The sequence below is a fragment of the Lemur catta genome, chromosome 8, assembly GCF_020740605.2.
Source record: "Lemur catta isolate mLemCat1 chromosome 8, mLemCat1.pri, whole genome shotgun sequence".
Lineage (NCBI taxonomy): Eukaryota > Metazoa > Chordata > Mammalia > Primates > Lemuridae > Lemur > Lemur catta.
Genome location: NC_059135.1, coordinates 42,420,416 through 42,444,461, shown reverse-complemented (window position 1 = coordinate 42,444,461; position 24,046 = coordinate 42,420,416). Strand labels below are relative to the sequence as shown.

The 24,046-nt window shown below is 36.7% G+C and overlaps 1 pseudogene; it reads left to right on the top strand.

The window, feature by feature from the left end:
• Positions 1–9,524: 9,524 nt before the first annotated feature.
• Positions 9,525–15,021, top strand: LOC123644112 (annotated as a pseudogene).
• Positions 15,022–24,046: the final 9,025 nt, after the last annotated feature.

Below are 24,046 nucleotides of genomic sequence, written 5' to 3'. Positions count from 1 at the left end.
GATTTGCTCTGCTCCACTAAGTTAACCAGTCAATATAGACTGCCACCTTCAATGTGAGTTTTCCAAGATCTTACTGGAAATTGACAAATTCCCAGAAAAAGGAGAAAAATCATAGTGAAGCACATGTGAGAGATTTTTAAGGGGGAAATATGGAATCACTTCTGCTGATGTTCTACTGGCCAGCATTCAATCATTTGGTAATAATTAATTGAAAGGGAGGCTAATAGATGTAGTCTTTCTATGTGTCCAGGAAGAAAAAGAAGTATGCTTTGATGATCAACCTATACCCTCTGCCATACCAATTTTTTTCCATTATAGTCAGTGTGTCTGCTATAAGAAATAAAAATAGATATGAAATAGAAATTGTAAGAGCATATTTTCATATGTAATAAAATATCTAGGAGTCCTTAATAAGAATATTTGCCTTGAAATATACATTGTAACCTTTTTAATTACTACCCTCAAATTTTCCAACTTCTGTCTGATACTTCTATATAGAAACCATCATTGCATATAGAATCTCAAGAGCTTTGATAAACATGCCACATCAAAGAAATGATGTAAAGACTGAGAAAAAATTACCTTGTTGTGTTGCTTCTATATTAAATTTGAATAAGTTACTATCCATATAAATCAAAAGTATCAGAATGCTAACAAGCTATAAAAAGGGGAAAAAATGGAAAATTTACTATTCTTATACTTTTCGGATTCTAAAAATATGTAAAATATGTTCATAAAAATAAACTATTCTCTTATTCATTAGCTGAAATATCATCTTGGCATCTACAAAATATTGAGAGAAGATTGGAAGTTTGCAAAAATATAAATACTAGTGATCATTATTAAATTTAAACTGTTTTTAAAGCTGATAACTTCATATAATACAACCACCCAAAGGAGAAAAACACTACTTGGTTTCAGAAAATTACTTCATTATTTAAATTTTTATCTATGTTCTACTCCCCACGGATACGATAAAGACAATAATTTGTATTATTATTTTCTTTTGATTTTCTGGGTTTCTTAGCCTAGTTTAAGAAATTGCTTGATGTAGTTGATATTTTTATGCAAATCTATATACCTTGCCTGCAAAAGATGATGCAGAAATGGAGGGAGATCTGGGTGGCAAAAAAGCTTAGGAACAAGTTCACTTGAAGTCACAGAGGATGTAGGCCTCCATGAAGAATCATGTAGGCAACTATATTTGCAGGATACACTCTGGCTTTGTAGAGCTGAGTAAAAGACAGCATCGGTGTATTGTGAAGACACCTGTACTACAATGCTATCCTCTGCCCCTACCTGCACTACTTAACAATAGCTAGTCCAGAAAACCTCAATGCATTCAACTAAAATTTTTTTAAGAACTCTAAAAATAAAGAAAATATATTGGCATAATTATATATGTAATATAAGAAAATAAGGAAATGAGAAGCATAATTTATTAAGAGGTAAAGAATACTTACTAGAAAAAAGTTGCCAGAGGACAGATAAAAAAACAAACATATTTTGTTATAAATTAAGGGGAAACTCAATAAAGTAATCTCCTTTAGGAAACAGGAGTGCAAAGAGAAAAAATAATTCTAACATTCATATGGAAGCACAAAGGATTCCAAATAGCCAAAATAATCTTGAGAAAGAACAAAGCTGGAGATATCATATTTCCTTGTTTTAAGATATATTGTAAACCAATGGTAATTAAAACAATATAGTATTGTCATAAAAACAAACATAAAGAACAATGGAACAGTCAATTGATCTTCCACAAAGGTGTTAAGAACATACAATGGAGGCTGGCCATGGTGGCTCATGCCTGTAATCCTAGCCCTCTGGTAGGCTGAGGTGGGAGGATCGCTTGAGCCCAGGAGTTTGAGACCAGCCTGAGCAAGAGTGAGACCCCATCTCTACAAAAAATACAAAAATTAGCCAGGCTTGGTGGTGGCAAGTGCCTTTAATCCCAGCTACTCGGGAGGCTGAGGCAGAATAACTGCTTGAGTCCAAGAGTTGGAGGTTGCAGTGAGCTGTCATGAGGCCACTGCATTCTAGGCTGGGTAACAGAGCAAGACTCTGCCTCAAAAAAAAAAAAAAAAAAAAACACTGTGGGGTAAAGATAATTTCTTAGTCTATTTAGTGTTGTTATAACAGAATACCTGAGGCTGAGTAATTCATAAAAAGAATTTTATTTAGCTCACGGTCTGCCAGCTGGAAACGGTGCTGGCATCTGCTCAGCTTCTGGTGAGGGCCACGTGCTAGGTCAAAACACAGTGGAGGTCAAAGGGGAAGCAGACACATGCAGAGAGAGAAAACTGGAGGAGTGTCCTGGCTTTATAACAACGTTCTCTTGCAGGAGCTAATCCGTTCCTGAAAGAATTAATCCAGTCTTGCCAGAACTCACTCACTACTGCAAGCCAATCAGGAGGGATCAGCTCCCTTGACCCAAACATCTTTTAGATCTCTACAATGTAATCTTCCAAGACTGCCACACTGGGGATCAAATTTCAACATGGGTTTTGGTGGGCACAAACAAATCATATCCAAGCCATAGCAAACAGGGTTGGGAAAACTGGATATCCATACACAAAAAAATTGATTTGGAGCCTTACTGTATACCATACATAAAAATAAATTCAAAACAGATTAAAGACTTAAATGTAAGACTGGAAATTACAAAACTTCAAGAAGAATGCATAAGAAAAAAGCTTCATGACATTGGTCTCAGCAATAATTTCATGCATATGACACCAAAAGCACAGGCAACAAAAACAAAAATAGACAAGTGAGAATACATCAAACTAAAAAGCTTCTGTCCAGCAAAGGAAACAATCAACAGAGTGAAAAGGCAACCTATGGAATGGGAGAAAATACTTGCAAACCATGTATCTGATGAGGAGTTTATTTGCTGGGAAGGTTGTGAAGGGTGAAGAAAAGGGAACCCTGGCACACTAATGGTAGGAATGCAAATTGCAATACTGTAGCCACTGTAGAAAACATTATGGAGGTTTCTCAAGAAATTAAAAAAATGGAATTATCATATGATCCAGCAATTCTACTTCTAGATATTTATCCAGAAGAATATAATCTTTATTGCCAAAAACAGATACTAAATAGCAATTTGTCTAAGTGGCATAACAGGTCATTTCTTGTGACTGTGAGTTTCCTCCAGTGATATCTTTGAATTTTTCCTACATGATAAAATCTGAAAAGAAAAAAAAAACTTTTATTCTCCCTCAAATGTAGCTAAAAAAATGGGAAAACGATCAAAGTTTAAATGTCTCCTCTTATATCACAAGGCCTAAGTTAAACTCAGAATACCATAGGCATTCATCCTCTAATTGTGGGGTCCAATTTTAACTGTTTGGAAAATTAAACATGAAAAATGCATGGCTAATATACATACATTATTGCTCAGATTATAATGTCTAATTCTAAATATAAATGTTTATGCTTTCATGGGTATGATTCATTTAACCTATAAGAAAAATCAGGTAAACTTGAAATATTAAATATATCCATTTAGAATGGCAAAATCAATGGTTTATTAGCAGAACTTGTTTCTCAAATAAGTATTAAACTTTTTCTACTTACTTGTAGAAGAGGATTCTGTAACATTCTGTTGTTTGAAAGGTGATGGCTGAGCACAAAGATGTGGAAGCCATGAGGGGATGTGCATGTCAGTTATTTCTACTAAATTATCTATATCCAAGCAACTAGAAGAGATATGTCATTTTTCAATAAATGTAGCTTTTGAGCAGTGACTTCTAATTTATCCATCCAGTGAAAACTCTCCTATAAAATAAAGACATTGGTCCTTATATTCTAAATCCTATGTTCTTCGAATGTTCAATTAAAACATTATTTTAATAAATAATTAAGATATAGTCATTATCACCTGCTGTCCTAATTCTTGGTGATTTCAATATTCGTGCAGTTCTTTGACCTCTACCCTTTCAATAATGTTGGTCTCCACCCCTTTCAAGGCACACACCCCCACAGACCTGCTCTAAACTGTACCACCATCACAATCTCAATTTTAAACATTACTCTCTTTTACCACCAACCCTTCCTAAGTGTTTCTTCACTCCCTCTGGCATAAGATTTTCAATATTTATTCCACCTACTAGGAGCTACAAACTTTTGATATTTTTTCACAGTTTACCATTTCCATTATGTTCTAACCTCCCTTATACAGCTTAGATTCTATAGTCCGTCTTTATAATCACAGCCTCAATCATCTTGCCCACACTAATTAAACCCAATGCCATACTTACTCTGCACCTACGAGTAAAAAAAAACAATCATGCTGACTTGTCACATTTCAAACTCAAAATCATTAACCTCAAGGAGACGCTTCATGTTGTCCAAGCAATCATAGTATATTTTCCTAAAATATTCTTTCACTTTCCTTGTATTTTAAAGCTTCTGCACTCTCCGCAAACCTTTAACACCTCCACCCCAGATGATTTGGCTTCCATTTCAGTGAGATATCTGAAACAATTAGAAAAGAATTACCACAAGTTCCCATCACTACCCCTACACAACAACATGCTTCTGTGGCTGTTATAGTCCACCCTCTCCTCTTTATCTTAGAAGGACCCTTCCACTTGTACCCTAGATGCCATAATCCTCTACCTTCTGAAGAACATTGTTCCAGAAACTCTCCCCTCTTTAAAGCACCATCAAATTTCCCCATCTCTACTGGAACATCCCCATTAGCGCACAAATGTGTAATAATATAGTCTTTTTTTTTAATTTCAGCATATTATGGGGGTACAAATGTTTAGGTTACGTATATTGCCCTTGCCCCACCTGAGTCAGTGTTTCAAGTGTGTCCATCCCCCAGACAGTACACACCACACCCATTAGGTGTGTATATACCTATCCCCTCCTTGCCCCTCCCATCTGTCTGACACCTGATGTATGTTATTACTATTATTCTTATGAAAGAATAATATAGTCTTTTAAATTACTTCATGTTACCATGTATCACTTTCACTCTGCTCAATTTTATAGCAAAACTCATCAAAAAATTTATTGTACTCCCTGACTCTTTTTTTCTATTGACTGTAATCCAATCAGGCCTTGGCTACCACTACTTCACTCAAACAATCATGCCAGGGTCACCAAAGAGCTCTTCTTCCTTCTCAGACTTCACCTTACTTATTAATATCATATCCATAGCATCTGACCCAGTTGATCCTCTACTCCTTGTCAAAATCCTCTCTTAAATTGGCTTCCATGCTCTCTCTGGATTCTACTTTTATATCACAAACCATTCCTTATAGACTCTTTCATGGTTTCTCCTTATTTCTTCCCTTTTTTAACATTGGAATGCTCAGTATTTGGCCTCTTATCCCCATTATCTATACTCGTACCCTGGATGATAGTTTCAAATATTAATACAATCTATATGCTGATTAATCCTAAACTAATAATCAACCTAAAGTTCTTACCTGGACTCAGAACTCATATATTCAACTACCCACTCAATATTCGCTGGGATACCTAATAGGTATATGTTCAAAGCATAGCTCTGGATTATCTAATTCCCAAATCTTCTCCTCTGGCAGGATTTCCATCTTACTAAACGGCAACTCCATCAGTCCAATTGCTCAGCTGAAAGACTTAAAATCATCCTTGATTCCTCTCTTTTTCACACACCACACAGCCAATTCATTAATAAATCCTGTTGGCTCTGTCTTCAAAATAAATCCAGGAACTAACAATTTCTCAACATTTCACCTACTATTATCTAGATTGCTCTGTTACTCTTTAAATTTGATCTCCCTTCTTCCATATTCGCCCTCTTAAAAGCTATTCGCAACACAATGGCCAGGGAAATCCATTTTATAATGTATGCTACATAATATTACTTCTCTTCTGAAAACCCTCCCATGACTTCCTATCTCATTTGGAATAAAATCTAAAGCCTTTCCAATGTCCTATAAGTCCTATATCAGCTGCATTATCTCTTTAATTTCCTACTCTTGAAGATTTCTGTGATATCACCTCCTACCACTCTTCTCTGAGCCATATTGGCCTCTTTGCTGGTTTATGAACATACCAAGCAGGCTTCTACCTCAGAGTCTCTACATTCCCTGTTCTCTCTTCAGTGAGGACTTTCCTAGCCACCCTATAGGAAAGAACAATACATTCTCCATCCTAGAAGTCCCAGCCCCCTCACCATGCTTATTTTTCTTTGTATAATAGTACTTATCATCTACTATATGACATACTTATTTGTTTCTTTTTTCCTATTGTCATTTCTAAATGTAGGCTCCATAAGTGAAGAATATTTGTTTGTTCCCTTCCCTATCCCCATCACCTAAACAATGTCTGGTATATAGTAGTATCTAAGTAAATATTTGTTGAATTAATGGTTTTATAACATAACAAAATGGAAATTTGATTCAAAGGGAGCTTGTTATTATTTAAAAGCACAGAATCTCAAAGCATTAGAGCTAGAAAGAACTTCAGAAACTAGCTAACAAAAATGGAATATTTCCATTGTCTTCTATGGTAACCCCTCAGAGATCATGGGAGTTGAGTGAGGCCCAGAGAAATGTAAGTGCCCAGATGCCACCCTTTCCTACCTCCAACCAAAGCAGCTCTATTTTTTTTTTTTTATTTTTTAGGCTTAGACATGTTTTAATAAATATTTTGAAGAAAGTTTCAAAGCCTAAAAACTAGAACTATGGAACTGGTATAAATCCCCCTTCATAACAAGAAGATTGACTCCTGGAAAATGAAGTTAGCTAACCCAGATCAAATCACCAGAGTTTGGGAAAACCAGGGCTGGACTCCATATTCCTACTCATGTTCTCTCCACTCCAGGCCAAGTTTTCTCCCTGTAGAGCTATTTGTTAATGGGATAATGCTTTAATAGTAAGGTTTGTGTTGCCTTTCTCAAAGATCCAATATTTCAGATTGAATAACTATCATATTCTCAATTTCTTACAAAATGTTTTAAATTTCTAATTCAGTAATATTCTTTAAGATTGCTGAAAATAATACACATAGAGTTAAAGTTTTCATAATTTTACATGAAGAAAATTAATGTATATCCACATTGCTGGAGTAGTGCAGAAGGCTTAATTACAATTTGCTACATTTAAATATTTCCCTAAATAGATTACATAATCTAAATTTTCTACATACTATTTCTCAATTTCCCTTCATGCATCCACAGACAGACTCTTCAGCACACAGTGCAGAAAGTTGACTTGGTTTGTGATTAGAACAAATGAGAAAGAAAATGTGTGACCCATATGCATTCTAGTAATCTAACACAATGCTTGTGTTTCTCTGCCAGGTTTAGATTAACCACTGATTTGATGTATCAACTGGCCCATTTCTTATAAATGAGTTTTCTTCTTTATAGTGTTTAGCAAACATCTTATCAACAAGACAACTCCTTGGGCAGAATAAAAGTCCCCTTAGACCTGACAATCTTAGAGGATTATTTGCTCACCAGTGATTTTTAGAGCCCTCTGACAACTTCATTTTGATATATTTTCCAAGAAAGTATATTACGAAAGACTCTAAACACTTAAACGTTTGCACTTTTAAAGTCTTAATGCTCAGAGAAAAAATGGAATCCTATTAGGATTTTTGGTGGCTATTCAGAAGATGCGGTATCTAATCCATTCCTTTATTTATTATAGGAAGGTAAATTCAAAGCAGAGAAAATTCACTTGATCAAAAGAAGCTTTTGGCCCCAATGGACTCTCTGTGGTTCTCACGATTGGTCCTTTTACAAAAACATAGGCTGAGGGCAAAGAGTTGTCCCAGCATGGACTCCACACACCATCTACATTTTCAGGATTCCATTTGCTCAGAATTAAATGTTGAAAACTAAGAAATAGATTATGTTTACAGCTCACAATTATAGTCCATAAAATATAGGCCAAAACACAGATATGTATATAATGGGTATTTATTTATAACACAAGATAATTTTTGCTTCCTTACTTTAAACAGTCAGTGATCTTTATGTACTTAAAATTACTTGACATATAAATTCAGTATACTCAGACCTTAAAATCTATCTTTGTCACTAATCAGAAGTATGACTTTCAACTTAGTCTTATAGGTGTATAAAGATTAAGTAGGATAATATATTCAAAGTACTCAGTATAGTGCATGGAGCATAATAGTTTATTAACCAGTATCAATTTCTTTTTTTCCTCCTTTCCCCTTTTTCAAGATCATACAACCTTACTATTCAACTCAGGGCCACATCCAGCCTCACCTGACATCACATTCTTTCTCTCATGCTCTCTTTATCTAATTATTTTCAAGTCTGGCCCAGAAAGCTCCATCAAGAACCACAGTCACTGCAAACACAAATGTTTATGGAGCCATCTTTAGTGAAATGACCATGTACATCAAATTAGGCATTTCTCCCCCATCATCAACTGTGAATATTTTTCTCCTTGTCTGCCTTCCTTAGGGCCTTGCAGTCCAGAAACATACATCTTTCAACTTCTCCTCACATCCATGTCACAGTCACAAGCTTTGTGTCCAAAAAAAAAACCAAAAAACACCCTGAGTTAGTGACTCTGTACTCTGAGTTCTAAAGTTTCATCTTCAAAATGAGAACACTTAAATAGCTAAATGATTCTTTCTATTCCATCTTCTTGATAGTCTCTAAAATTTAAGTACAACTCTCCTTGGAAGCTATGATTTATTGAAAGCAGTGTATTGCATGACATTTTCCTTTCACCTCACAATTCTTTGAGATAGCCTCATTATCCCCATCTTAAAAATAAAGAAATTAAGCCTCAGAGAGATTAAGTAACTGGCCCCCAGGTCGTGAAGCCTCCAAATGACTGAGGTGGTATTTGAATCCACAACTGTCTGTCCCCAAGCTTCCAAACTGAGACTTTTTCCTACAAGCTTAGAAGACAAGATCCTTCCAGCCATAACTTCAGTCCACTTGCCCTCCACTGTGCTTCCAATTACAAACAAAGCATAGGGCAGAAACAAGAAATTTAAACTTTGAATAATAATGTAAACTGGTTTGTTATGATGACCATAATAGCTACCATTTTTAGAGCTGTATGCCAAGCCCCATGTTGAAAACTTTGCTAACTCTACCTCATTTCCATCCCACTGGTAACCTGTTAAGGTAGGTACCACTAGACGCTTCACATTAAGAAGAAACTTGCACTCTGTGCAGCAAAGTAGGGATACTAGTTTTCATTGAATTAAGAGTTAAAGCTTGAAACATCACCAAAGCAAGCAAGTAATTAATCCAAGATCATCACCATGTTCTATGAAATTCTTTTCAGGGCATTAAAAATTGTTACATACTTCACAATGGCCACCCTTTCTGACAATGCAAGAAGACAATTCAGAGAAACAGAATAAAGAGCAAAGAAAGAAAATGAAACCCAAAGAGCCTATTGAAGGTAAAATCTACCTCCAGCTTCTCTGGCCCTGCCAGAAAGAGATCAGCTGGATATGGAGCCTGGCCAGGCACCTGTCTAACAGCTGGTGCAGCTATGTGTGGCAGTTCATAGCAAGCCATGGCCCAGAAGCCCCCCGAAGCAGGGCCCTGGCATTGGGACCCTAGATGGAGTATTGGTAGTAGTCAGTTAATTCACAGTAAGAAGGGATGGAGGAGACAGGGGATGACAGGTGGAGAAGGAAGGTAAGTAAGGACAGTTAGCCTCTGGCCTTCTTTTGGAAAGCATTTAAAGTGGCTTATAGAGACACTTTCATAAAATAAAGCAAGATATAATAATATGAATTAGAAGAAAATGAAAAGAAAAAAATAAGGCTACAGATAGAGTCAGAAATCAGAATAATATAAAAATGCATCAATTTCTAAGCACTTTTGCAAGACCACTGATGTGGCTCTAAGGTTTCTGGAACAAGGCAAAGAAAGAGATCTGACTCATGCCTCAATCCATCATTTCTCAGATAAAAACAGGTACAATGTATAGGAACAACTTGAGCAACAAAATTAAGTAACATTGAATTATAACCCAAACTCTGAAATAAATATCATATTGATATAAAGCATATAAATGATTGAATAAATAAATGGAGAAAAGATAAATCTCCCATAGACAAGAATTCCAAATAATTTATGTAGATATTCCACAATCAAGGAGATGGAACATAACTCTTCACTCACTAAGTGTGGGCTGCATATAGTGATTCCTTTTCAAACAAAAAGGAACAAGTTTAGGAACCTGACAAACACTGCCTCAGCCAAGTGATGAAGGTCAACATCAATAGTATATACCTTTGTTATAAAGTGATGAAAATGGCACTTTACCCCTGTGGTCTTCCTCCCAAAACACATAACCCCAGTCTAATCAAGAGAAAAATATCCAACAAATCTCAATTGAGGGGCATTCTACAAAATATCTGGGTAGTACTCCTCAAAACTGCCACGGACATCAAAAAAGGGAATTTTAAAATCTGTCATAATTCAAAAAGATGAAAGATAAGTGTTTTCAAGGGTGTGGAGAAAAGGGAACCCTTGTTCACTGTTGGTGAAAATGTAAATTAATACAATCATCACAGAAAATAGCACGGAGGTTCCTCAAAAAATTAAAAATAGAACTACCACATGATTCAGTAATCCCACTTCTAGGTATATATCTAAAAAAATTGACATCAGTATGCTGAAGAGATATCTGCACTCCCAAGTTCACTGCAGCATTATTCATAATATTAATACCTAACATATGGAAGCAACCTAGCTGTCCATAATCAGATGAATAAATAAACAAAATGTGGTATATATACAAAATTGAATACTATTCAATTAAAAGGGTGGAGAAATCCTGTCATTTGCAACAATGTGGATGAACCAGGAGAACATTACGCTAAGTAAAATAAGCCAAGCACAGAAAGAAAAATACCACATGATCTTAACTTACATGTGAAATCTCAAAAACTTGAACTTATAGAAGTAGACAGTAGAAATGATGGTTAACAGAGGCTGGGCAAGGAGGGTAGATCAGGAAAGGAGAAATGTTGATCAAAGGGTACAAAGTTTCAGTTAGGACAAAATAAGCTTTGTGATCTACCGCACAGAATGGTGGCTATAATTAATGAGGATGTATTGTATTTCAAATTTGCTAGAAGATTAGATTGTAAATGTTTTCACCACAAAAGAAAGTATGTGAGGTGATAGATTTGTTAATTACCCTGATTTAATCATTCCACATTGTAAACATACATCAATACATCATGTTTTACCCCATAAATACATGCCATTATTATTCCTCAATTAAAAATAAAATTAAAAAAACAAGTAAATCAATAAGTCTTAAAAAAAAAAAAAAAACTGTCACAGCCTATAAGATCCTAAAGAGACAGAATGACTAACTGTAATGTGGTATCTTGCATGGGATTCTGGAACAGAATAAAGGCATTTGGTAAAAACCTAAATAGGAAATTTGAATAAACTACAGAATTCAGTTTATATTAATGATTCAAATTATCTTAATTGTAACAAATGTACCATACCAATGTAAGATGCTAATGATACCAGAAACTGGATGTGGTGTATATGGTACTCTCTAGCAATCTTCACATATTTTCTGTAAATCTAAAACTGTTCTAAAATAACAGTTTACTGGAGGGGAGGAACACTATCAGGCCCTACAATTCCACAACTAGGTATGTACCCAAGAGAATTGAAAACAGGTACTCAAACAAATGCATGAACATGCTTATTCACAACAGCACTATTCACAGTAGCCAAAAGGCGGAAACAGCTCAGATGTCCATCATCAGACAAATGGATAAACAAACTGTGGTCTGTACATACAATGAAATACTGCTCAGACATAAAAAGGAATGAAGTACTTACATATACTACAACCTTGATGAACCTCAAAAACATAATGCTAAGTGAAAGAAGCCTTGACACAAAGGGTCACATATTGTAATGATTTTGTTTACATAAAATATTCAGAATAGAGGCAGAATGCAGACTGATGATTATCAGGGACTTGGGGGAGAGGGAAGGGGGAGAAGCTGCTTAGTGGGTATGAAGTTTTATTTTGGAATGGTGAAAATACTTTGGAACTAGCTAGAGATGGTAATCACAAAACGCTGTGAATGTACTAGATGCCAGGGGATTGTTCACTTTAAAATGGTTGATTTTATGTTTGGTGACTTTCACCTCAATGGATTTTTTTTTTTTTTTTTTGAGACAGAGTCTCACTTTGTTGCCCAGGCTAGAGTGAGTGCCGTGGCGTCAGCCTAGCTCACAGCAACCTCAAACTCCTGGGCTCAAGCGATCCTCCTGCCTCAGCCTCCAGAGTAGCTGGGACTACAGGCATGTGCCACCATGCCCAGCTAATTTTCATATATATATTTTTAGTTGTCCAGATAATTTCTTTCTATTTTTAGTAGAGACGGGGTCTCGCTCAGGCTGGTCTCGAACTCCTGACCTCGAGCGATCCACACGCCTCAGCCTCCCAGAGGGCTAGGATTACAGGCGTGAGCCACCGCGCCCAGCCTAACCTCAATGAATTTTAAAACGGGAATGTGGCAATATTTTCTCTCTCTTAAAAAAAAACCAACATAAACCTGAAAATCAATATTCCAAGACACATGAAGAAATCTTTGCTAAGGAAAACAGCTAACAAAATTCACAAGTGGAACATAAATTATCCCAAGGAAAAAAACTTCTCAAAATTTTTATCTGTGAAACAATACACTCACAGAGATTAATAAAGAAATAGTCTCATATAAAAATAACAAATTATAAAACAAAATAAGATATATCAGAAACAAACAGATATGAAAAGGAATCAATTAAATGTCTTGAAAACTGAAATACAGTCATTGAAACAAAAAATTTAATCAATTAAATAAACTCTAAGTGTGACTCAAAGAGAGAATTAGTAGTGATAAATTCATCCAGATCTCAGAGAGATAACAAAGTAAGGCAAAGAGCAAATAAGGAACAAGGAAGATAGACCAAATAACTCCAATGTGCATTTAATGGAAGGTTCAGAAAAAGAACAGAATGGTGGAGGGATAATGATTAAGAATTAAAGACTGGAACTCTCAGATCAAAATCTAAATTCAAATTCTAGGTTGAAAATTCTAGACCTATGATAGTGGAATTTCGGAACTTTCTGATAAAGAAAAATCTTGGAAGAAGTCATAAAAAAAATAATCTACAAAGGAATGACAATTCAGCTAAGAACAGACTTACCATCAACAATTATTGATACCAGAAGTTTGTGAAGTAATATTAGCAAAATATTTTGGAAAAATTACTGAATGCTATACCTATCACTCAAAGGTAAAGGCAAAATAGGCTGGGCGCGGTGGCTCACGCCTGTAATCCTAGTTCTCTGGGAGGCTGAGGCGGGAGGATCGCTCGAGGTCAGGAGTTCGAGACCAGCCTGAGAAAGAGCGAGACCCTGTCTCCACTAAAAATAGAAAGAAATTATCTGGACAACTAAATATATATATAGAAAAAATTAGCTGGGCATGGTGGCACATGCCTGTAGTCCCAGCTACTCGGGAGGCTGAGGCAGGAGGATCGCTTGAGCCCAGGAGTTTGAGGTTGCTGTGAGCTGGGCTGACGCCACGGCACTCTAGCCCTGGCAACAGAGCGATACTCTGTCTCAAAAAAAAAACAAAGGTAAAGGCAAAATAAAGACATTTTCAGACACAAAAGGGTCTAAGAGAGCTTATTATCTACAAACCTTCACCAAAAATCTATTAAAGGAGTATGTACCTCATCAGGATGAAAAATGAACCCAGTGGGAAAAGCCTATTGAATAAGGGGCTGGAATAAAAACAACAATGAATACAGAAAATGGTTTTTTTAAATAGGCTGAGAGGTTGTATAAGCTACTGACTGTGATATCAAAAGATACCTAATTGTGGTCGTTTTTTAAAACTGAAACTAGGTTAAGATGGCGGCGACGCGAGCTGCCCACCGTGTGAGGACGCCTCGCGCCCAAACCCTGCAGCGGCGGCCAGGCCGTCACGAGCCGCAGGGAGTCTGACAAGACGGCGAAGGTGCTAAAGGGGAAGACAGAAGCTGAGAAGAGTCGTGAGGCTTTTCCCGAGGCTGGACAGAAACTCATCTATGCCGGCAAGATCCTGAGCAACGATATCCCCAGTTACGGACTATCACATCGATGAGTCCAACTTTGTGGTCGTCTCGGTGACCGAGGCCAAAGATGGCCAGGGTACCTCAGCAGCCCCAGAGACCTCACCCACTGCGGCCCCGAAGTCCTCCACCTCCTCCCCGCCTGCCCCTGCCTCAGGCATGTCCCATCCCCCACCCACCGCCAGAGAGGACCCGAGCCCATCAGAGGAATGAGCCCCCATCTCGTCCGCAGAGTCCGCGTCAGGCTCTGTTGCCTCTTCAGGCAGCAGCGGGCGAGAGGACGACGCGGCTCCGCGCTAGCGACTGGCTCTGAGGGCGGGAACAGGCGGACGCAAAGTGTGTCCGCGCGCTAAGAGCGGGAGCGGGTAGACGCCGTCCTGAGAGCCAGGTACAAACCCCCACCCAGCCGTAGGGGACCTACTCACAGGAATTCCTGGAAGCCCGAAGCCGGAACACGGTTCTGTCCAGGAGAGGCAGGTGTCCGAGCAGCCGACCACAGAAGCAGGAGACAACCCCCTGGAGTTCCTGCGCTACCAACCCCAGTTCCAGGATATGCTGCAGGTGATTCGGCAGAACACTGCGCTTCTGCCCGCTTTGCTCCAGCAACTGGGCCAGGAGAGCCCTCAGCTTTTGCAGCAAATTAGCCAGCACCAGGAGTAGTTCATCCAAATGCTGACGGAACCCTCTGAGGAGCTAGCGGATATCTCAAATGTGGAGGGTGAGGTGGGCGCCACAGTCGAGGAGGCCCTGCAGATGAACTACAACCAGATGATGCCTCAGGAGAAAGAAGCCATAGAAAGGTTGAAACCTCTAGGCTTCCCAGAGTGCCTAGTCATCCAGGCCCACTTCGCGCGAGAAAAAGAAAAAAACGAGAACTTGCTGCCGATTTCCTGTGGAGTCAAAACTTTGGTAACGACTGATGCCAGAAGACCAGGCCACCCACTGTCCCCACCCCACACCCACTCAACGAAAGTTTTATAAAAGAAAAAATACGTATTTTTTTTTCATGTTTAAGAAGCAGAAAAAAATCAAAAATACACCCCAGTTTCGCACCCTCCTAGTGTAGCCTTCATTGCATTCCCACCTCGGTCTGAGAAGACCCAAGGCAGACAGCTGTCCCCGTCCTCCTCCCCAGCTTGGCCTGCTCAGAGGAGCTGGCAGGACTGGGAGGCGACAGATGGGCCCCTCTTGGCCCCGTCCCAGCTCCCTGCAGCCAGATGGAGAGGTGACTGCTTGCTTCCCCATCCCCTGAGGAGCCCCTGAGAAACCCCTGCCCTGCCTTCTTCTAGGATGAGGGGAAGCTGTAGTTTCAAACTTTGATCCTCTATTGGATGGCCCAAATCTTTCCATCTGGGGTGAGCCCTGAAAGGCCCAAGGCCCCCTCCCCAGTCTGGCCTTGCCTCCAGCCTGAAGAAGGGGTAACATCAGTGAGGCCGGGCACGGTGGCTCACGCCTGTAATCCTAGCACTCTGGGAGACCGAGGCGGGTGGCTCCTTTGAGCTCAGGAGTTCGAGACCAGCCTGAGCAAGAGTGAGACCCCGTCTCTACTAAAAATAGAAAGAAATTATATGGACGACTAAAAATATATACAGAAAACATTAGCCAGGCATGGTGGTGCACGCCTGTAAGGTCCCGGCTACTCAGGAGGCTGAGGCAGGAGGATCCCTTGAGCCCAGGAGTTTGAAGTTGCTGTGAGGTAGGCTGATGCCACGGCACTCTAGGCTGGACAACAGAATGAGACTCTGTCTCAAAAAATAAAAAAAAAATAAATTAAAAGTAAATTAAAATATATCCAGCTATAGCCTACTTACAAGTTTTAAATAAAAACAAAGTATTGAAAATAATGAGATGATCAAGAATTTACAGGAACATACTAAGCAAAAGTAAGCTGGAATAGCAGTATTAATATTATGTAAAGTAAAATATAAGGCAAAGCATTTAATAAGGATAAATTTAAAAAGGGACATAATAATTTGTGCATAAAATAACAGGAACTTGTATGTTTCTGTATCAGAGTAATTTAGTCTATGCTACAAAAATAAATTATACTGGCTTTACACAGAAAAGGTTTATTTCTGACTCACATAAAGTCCTAGGCAAATTTCATAACTCTGCAGACCAGCAGTCCCCATGTGGTGAATCAGAAATCCTGGCAGTTTCAAATTTGTGGTTCAATCATCTCAACATACAGCTTCCTAGCTTGCCAAGGCAGGGGAGCAGATGAGCCAAGTATTCTGCGGGTTTTTTTCAGTACTTCAGCCCAGCAGTGACACACACGACTTCCACTAATAAGAAGATGGCCAGAATTTGTCACATGGCATGACCCAACTGCTAGGGGGCTGGCAGTTGTGATAAAACACATGCTTGTTCAGTAAGCATGAAATGTCTCTGTCACAACAACTAACAAAACGTTCTTGAAATTCATAATGTAAATATGGACAATAATACAAAGAAAAAATAACAAAAAGATTGCAATGAAAGAGTTTTAATGTACTTCTATTAGAGAAGCAGAGATCAAACAAAGAAATGGTAGTATATGTTGGTTTTAGACATACACATATATAGTGAAATAGTTTTTTAAAATGCACAAAAATGCTAATCAGCAATCATTATGATAGTAGATTGCTTCTCAGAAAGAAGTAAGGGAACCAGCGTTAGAACAGTTTACACAGGAGGTTTCAAAATTATTTGGGATATTTTATTCCTGAAAAAAATCTGAAGTATAGCAAAATAAAATGTTAATATTTGTTCAAGATTCATACTGGTTACATGATAATAGTTATATATTATATTATTCCCCATTATTTTCTGTATATTTGAAATAGTTCACATTAATTTTTTAAAAAATATATACATGGCTGCAATTGTTTTCTATGATAGGTAACAAATTATCCTAAACTTAATGGCTTAAAACAACATATATTTATTATCTCACAGTTTCCATGGATCAAAAGTCAGGGCATGGCTTAGCTGGTGACCAGATTCTCATAAGGCTGCAATCAAAGTATTGGCCAGGGCTGGCGTCTCATCTGAGCCTCTGGGTCCTCTTCCAGAGTCACTGATTGTTGGCAGAATTCAACTCATGGTGACTTGCTTCTTCAAGGTCAGCAGGGGAATCTCTGACTTCAGTCAGCTAAGTCGTATATGAGGTAACATAATCATTATCTTTGACATATAAGCTAATTAAAAGACTATCTCTTAATTTTCACAAAATTTGTTTTGACAGAGCCCGTAGTAGGTGTGGGTATAAGAAGAATCTGCAAAGGTGGGAAGGAGTCTGACAATGAGGCTCCTGACTTTATACCATGAAAGAATTGAAGAACTAGAGGATTTTAAATAAAAATAGGAAATAATACAAGGGGTTTTATAATACCATGTTAGCAACCACAGAAAGATGCTTTGTAAGAGCAAAAGAATTTTTTGCTAAATATTGTTAAATATCACCTTTCTTGAGCTCTGTGACATTTAACAAGGAAAGATGACTCATTTAGTCAGAGGTGTGTGGGCCTGACTTGAGTTTAATGCTACTCAGTGAGTTTGTTGTGGGAATCAGAAGATTTATATGTAAAGCTTTTAGTACAATGTACGACAAATAGCATGTGCTCAAAAAAAGAAATTAGTTCCTTTCATTCTTCTCTGAGCGACAAAATAAATAGAAAGCATGAGTTTACCTGAGAACCAGAGAAAAAAATTGAATTAATTGAAGTTCTGACTTTTGAACACTATTTGATATTGCTAATACCCTTTGTGAAAAATTACAACCTGTAAAAGGAGTAGACAACAAATTGTGAATTCATAACTGACAGATTCAAACTCTGAGTAATCCCGGCCCCAGTGCTTTCTGGTATAAAAACTGGGTTAGAGAAATGTGCAATAGAATATTTAAAGAAGGACAATAATACTGAGCTCCAATATTAGTATTAAAAAACATTGACAGTTCATAATAAATTCATAATGAAACATAAGCAAGAAAATACTTTCATATTGAAATTATTTGACTCTACATTAAGCAGCTGCCTAAATATATTTCTTACATCCTATTACTTTTTAATGAAATGTTTGTCTCTTAATGAGAAGTTTGCCTTTCATAATTGGATATATAATATTCATGCCTTGTGGTTCCCCCACAAAGAATTTATAATTTATTAATTATAATTTACAAAAAACTATTTATTCTGTATGTTTAGTTTCTAAATATATTTAATAAAACTGACTTAAGCCATGACAGGCTAAAAGCATAAACAAAATTCCATACAGTGAAAATCTGTAGGAGAAGACAAACTTTATTTGATAATTGAAGACCCAAATGAATAAAAACTATTTGTTAGAAAAAAAGCTAAACCAAAGTTTTTAAATGAATAGTGTCTTCTTTGCATAATTACAAAGCTAAATCACTTTTGTATTACTATTATGCCGCATCCTTAATTACTTTCACTCTGCTTTACAAACATTAGATATATAGCTTATTTATCTTAAAGTTTATTTACATAAAAGCTTCCAGTCCCTGAAACAGTGGAGCACTGGTTCTTAACCTTGGCTACACAGTTAGAATGATCAGGGAAACTTTTTAAAAAAATTCTCATGTTTAGGCTTTACCTAAGACCATTGAAAAAGAATATTTGGGGCCAGGTGCAGTGGCTCACGCCTGTAATCCTAGCACTCTGGGAGGCTGAGGTGGGAGGATCATTTCAGGTCAGCAATTTGAGACCAGCATGAGCAAAAGCCTAGACCCCCATCTCTCTAAAAATAGAAAAAATTAGCCAGGCGTGGTGGTGCTCATCTGTAGTCCCAGCTATTCAGAAGGCTGCAGTAGGAGGATTGCTTGGGCCCAGGAGTTTGAGGTTGCTGTGAGTTAGGCTGATGCCGCACCACTCTAGCCTAGGAAACAAAGCAAGACTCTGTCTCAAATAAATAAATAAATAAATAAATAAATAATAAAAATATTTATCTTATCTAAAAAAAAAAAGAATATTTGAGAGTAGACCCTAGGCATGAGAATTAATTTTAAAATGCATAAACATACAGCTCGCATCAACCCTTTTCACACTGTCACTATGCTATTCAAGCCTTCGGTATTACACACCCAGACTCTTGCAAGAGTTCTTCAGCATGTCTTCTCACCATCCTACTCACCATTTACAGATTAAAGGCGCCAAAAATCAAAGTTTAACATTCATACAAATCACCTGAGGGTCTTGTTAAGATTTTAAAATGAAGGCTTCAGTAGTAGATCTTGAGTGGAGCTTAAGATTCTACATTTCCTGTTCCCAGGTGCTGTTCATGCTGCCAAAACACAAACTGGACTTTGAAGATCAGGTCCTATTTGTTATTGTATTAACAAAAAAAAATCGATTAATAATAAAAATAAAATGTACATTTATTATTTTTTAGCCTAGTGTGAACATAACGACATTTAAAAATGAAGCAAAGTCAAAGTGCATTTTTACAGGAAGTTACCCACATCCACACATGTAAACACACACATATACATATATGCAAATTAGTAGGTAGAGTAGAGGTTCTTAAGTGTTTTGATTACTGATCACTCTCTAGAACCTCTCTAGAACTTTCACTCTAGTCCTTTTTTTTAAAGATTCCATCCATATCTCTAAGTTCTTTCTTTATTTTCCTTCAATTCTCAACCAATTGACAAATGTATTGATTGCTATACTATGTGTCAACACTTCCAGAGTCATGAAGAAAATTACTGGTACCGTTTCCTAATTCTAGGTACTTTTTAAAAACTTTTCTCTTTATTTCTCTTAAATTCACTTGACATTTTACATTGAAATAGTAGAATTTTTCTCCTGCTATTTAGTGAATATCCCATGCTGTGTTTGAGTAAAGACATAACTTCCTTGAAGGCTTTAAGCTCTAGAATAACTCACAGGGCAAGTTTGATGACAGTAAAGAGCTCTGTCCCCTTATGGAGAGGCACATTAACAGTTAATATCTCTACCCTGAGAAAGTTCAGGATTATATAAACCAAATATGCCAAGGGTTGGCAAATATCACTAAAATATTTATTTAAAACTATAATGTATGATGGTATGGGAGAAAAGGAACTTTTACAGAAATAGAAATGAAAGATTAGAGAAATACATTCTACTTGACTGACTCTGAATTCCGTAACCTTGTTAGCCATCTACAATTTGAATTTTTTTGAAGAACTTCTCATAATGATAGTCTAGAAATTAGCCATGCTATCTGATAATACAGTACTGGTATTGTGTAATCATCTTAAATATCAATAGCTAGAAACATATAGACTGAAAAAATCCTCCAGGAATTATTGGCAAATATTAATTAATCTTAGCATAATGAGGTATTTTCTTCCTTTATGGTTCCCAAAAATACACAAAAAGAAAATACTAATAATTTGAGTTCTCAGGTCTTTGAACTTGGACTATAACTACACATCAGTTCTCCTAGGTCTCTAGCTTGCCAGCTACAGATCTTGAAACTTAGCCTCCATAACTGCCTGAGCCAAGTCCCTATGATTGGTTCCGTGTATCTGTAGAACCCTAGTTAATACACTGTTCAATGGGTGTAAAGTTTCAGTCACGTAAGATGAAATAGTTCTAGAGATCTGTATAACATTGTGTTTATGATTAACAAGACTGTACAGTACCTTTAAAATTTTATTAAGGGAATATATCTTATGTGTTTTTACTGCAGTATAAAAAAGGAGGGAGAAAAGGGTTCCCATAGACTAGGCCAATATATTTTAAACAATGGCAGAGTCACTGAAATATTATAAGTATGCAAACTCTTAAAATAACACTCTTGAAGAAGACAATACTTCTTGAATGTTGAAGTTCTGAGGTTCCTAATTCTCCTATTACAGTCTTGTATCATTTAATGACAGGGATATGTTCTGAGAAATGTGTCATTAGATGATTTTATCTTTGTGTGAACATCATAGAGTGTACTTACACAAACCTAGGTGGTATAGCCTGCTACATACCTAGGCTATGTAAGTATAGCCTATTGCTCCTGTATGACAAACCTATATAGCATGTTACTGTACTGAATACTATAGGCAATTGTAAAACAATAGTAAGTATTTGTGTATCTAAACATAGAAAAGGTACAGTAAAAATATGGTATTATAATCTTATGGGACCACCGTCTTATATGTACACTGTTATGTGAGACATGACTGTACTTTATTGGTATTTAAACTAAATTGTATTTTACTATTTGTGGGGTTTATCACTAGAAACTAAAGAGCTTTGCATAGACATTAAGATGTTTTAAGATTGGATTTTTTAAATCGGTATCAACTACTAAATTATAGGAAGTGTTTTTGTAGGCAGGCAACTAGCATTCCCTAGTTTAGTTAACAGTACCAGATTTGGTGTAAATATCATGAGAGTTGCAGTTTTAATATTTGGAGTCATCACCAGAATCACAAACATATCACAAGCTATTACACCTAGGAAACCTTGAAAGTGTAACCAGAGAGTCTTTCCAGCTTGAAATGAATTATAAGAAATAAAGTAAATGACAAATATGTCCCCAGCCTAAGGTTAGAAAGCTCATGAATTACTATACCAAAAGAGTCCCAAAGCCCTAGATATTATTGTAAACCTCATCTACTTTGATATTATGCATAGAACTATTTATAATATCAAAATAATATGATATTTAGGATTTTCCCCTGTAATTCCAGTATTCATAATTGTTATAATTTGCTTCTCAAACTGCCCTAGAGTAAAAACATACATTAACCTGATCATAATGAAGTCACTGGAGGACTACTGTTGCTTAGGAACATCAAAGATGTTTACCATGGATTGAGGATTTATTATCATACAAGCCATTGAAATTGGCAATTGGGTGCTTTTCCTTTGAGTAGATGTTATATATCAGTCTGGCATCTCTAATACTTTCCAGTTAAGCTGATAAATGAAGTCAATTTTATATGACATTATTCAGTGTCTGCTGTTTAATTTGGAAATAAATTTGTGCCTTTATAAATCTGACAATACAAATTATAGAAATGTAAACACAAAATAACAAGTTGTTGGTTTTTTGTTGCAAATATTTTTACCATATTCTAAGTTTTGCTTTTTCACTATTTTTTCCATATTTTAAATTTTTTCATTTTGAAATAATTATAGAATCACAAAATGTTGCTAAGATAGTACAGAGAGGTTTCTTGTATCATCACCCAGATTCCTACAATGGGAACACATCTTACAAACTCAAATTCATTATCAGAGCCAGGAAATTGATGGGCCCAATGCAGTGAACTAGACTACAGATCTTATTAAGTTATCACCGGTTTTTGCATCCCCTCATTTTTTAGTATGTCTTTACATAGAGTTCTATGACATTTTATCACAAAAGTAGATTTGTCCATTCACTGTGTGCCTTTAGTTCTCCTTGCCACCATTCCTCTTTATCAGAGAACACAAAGAATTGATACATTTTTCAAAGGTTGTTGATGCAAGAGCCCTTACTCAAAGAACGTTAGTGATTTCTAATCACTAACATGTTACGTGCCCTGGCAATTTATGTTTACAGTTGTAGAAATAAATGACTCAGGTTTCAGATTTTCATGCAAAAGATAAGCCTGCAAACTCCGAATTTTATTATGTATAGCATTAGTTTTAAAAGTGACATCTTAATGGGAAAAATAAAAAACTATTTCAACCATTTGTTTTGTTAGCTAACCTTTAGAGTTATATACCAAATCATTATTCTCAGATTAGCTCAACGTATTAGTCAGTTTGGGAGAAATACAGCTCATCTTGTATTCCATTTAAAACCTATGCATTGATGTAGAACATAGAATGTGTCACCAGAGTTTAACTAATTGCTCTCACTCCCTCCTTTGTATTTTATGTATCATTATTATGATGAAGGGGTGGTAGAAAAAGGAAGGAGAGGAGAAAAATTATTGAGTATATTTCAAAATCAAATTCTGAGAAAACAAAGGAAGATTAATGTTTATTTGATTTCACACACTAGATTAATTGTTAGAATAAGATAAAGAACAATTTGCCACATTGCATGGAAGTTTACCTAAGAGGGGACATCAAATATAATTGAAAGTGCAAGCCTAAAAATAATGACTTTTTGACATTATACTTTAAATTTTTCCTAAAAATCAAGAAAATATATCACATCATTCTGACACAAAATGATTCATTCTTACCCCAGGAGAATCTGATTTCATAAACAATTGATTCATGCATTTGATCAATGAGTCAACAAATATTTACTGAATTCCTTACTGTGGGCTAGACACTGTTCTACATGCTGATAATAGATCTGGGAACGATAGAGACAGAAATCCCTGCCCTCTCAGAGCTTTCTTTCTATTAAGAAAGACAATCAATAAGACAAATATAAATAACAAAATATCAAGCAATAATAACTTTTTCAAAGAGAAATACAACAGATATAAAATATAGAATTATGTGGGAGAGATTTTACTGTTAGGGTGAAAAAGAAAAGCTTTTATGGAGAGCGTGGTGGCTCACGCCTGTAATCCTGGCACTTTGGGAGACCAGGGAGGGGGGATCACTTGAGGCCAGGGGTTTGAGACCAGCCTGGGCAACATAGAAAGACCTCATCTCTACAATAAATAAAATAATTATCCAGGTATGATGGCACGTGCCTGTAGTCCCAGCCTTTCAGGAGCCTGAGCAGGGAAGATTACTTGAGCTTAAGAGTTTGATATTGCAGTGAGCTATGATGACAACTCTAGCCCAGGTGACAAAGTGAGATTCTGTCTCAAAAAAAAGAAAAGAAAAGTAAAGTTTCTCTGAAGAAATGATATGTGAGCAGAGATCTGAATGAAATAATGGAGTGAGCTACATGAATATCTGGGAAAATACATTCCAGGGAATTGAAACAGCAAGTGCAAAGGCCCTGAGGTGGGTGTATGCCTGGCATGTCATAAAAACAGCAAAGAGATCAGCGTGGCTAGCA